Source organism: Lipotes vexillifer, unplaced genomic scaffold, assembly GCF_000442215.2.
Source record: "Lipotes vexillifer unplaced genomic scaffold, Lipotes_vexillifer_v1.1 scaffold1616, whole genome shotgun sequence".
In the NCBI taxonomy this organism is placed as follows: domain Eukaryota; kingdom Metazoa; phylum Chordata; class Mammalia; order Artiodactyla; family Lipotidae; genus Lipotes; species Lipotes vexillifer.
In genome coordinates, this window is record NW_006790438.1 from 58202 (window position 1) to 59215 (window position 1014).

Genomic DNA, 1014 nt, shown 5'->3' on the forward strand with positions numbered 1-1014 from the left:
CTTTCCCTAATATGACAGAGACCAAAGGCATGAAAAGAAAGATTGCCTTAAGTCTGATATGGCCATGTTTACTGGAACAGCAAGATCAACTTTCTGGAACAGCAAAATCAACTTTCTAATCTTTCTGGGAGCAAAACTTTCTTTAAAATGACGAACTGCTGCAGACAGTAATAGCTTTCCACCATGGGCAACACAGTCAGTCTCTCTATAGCCTCTCAGAGAAGGGCTCACAACTTTAGGGGAGGAACTAACCCCTCTCCAATCTTAGAAACCACAGAATAAAGGTGCTTGAAGCAAGAGGAAGGGACTTTAGTTATGACATCATCCATTAGTTAGACTGGAGTATTCTAGGCTGCTTGGTGGGGCCATTAGCACCAATGTCAACACTCCATGGACCCGAATTGTCAACCCTTGCTCTCCCTCTGGGGTTAAGTCTTCCACAAGCCACATGCAGACACACAGCTGATGTGACATTCCGAAAAGGAAATCATATCTTTCAATTATATTATAATAATCCACTCAGCTTTAGAGGAAATATGACCAGCTCAAATCGTAATCTTCCCTCCTCATCATCAATAGCATTTTCTGAATGCTTACTATGCACAGGCTTCATGCTTGAAGTTTACATTATCATCAAGTTCTCACAATAGTCTTTTAATGATACTATTTTCATTACCATTTTTACGGAGGCTTGGAAAGGTTAAGTACCTTTCCAAAGTAACACAGCAGGGAAATAATGGAGCCACCCTTCTGATCCAGGCAACCTGACCCCCAAGCCCACACCCTAAACCACAACATTACACAGCCCACTCCAGGAATGTGGGTAAATTCACATTACACCCAACACTGGTTTGCCATATATGGCTATTCCACGATGAAGTCTGAATCTCCATGTAACTTCACCAGGCCATATGTTCCTTTGCTCAGATGCAGCAGTATGTGTGTAGAGGATACAAACTAATTTTTTTAATGCTAGCCTGAACAAAGCATAATCCATCAGATAAATCTTAAAGC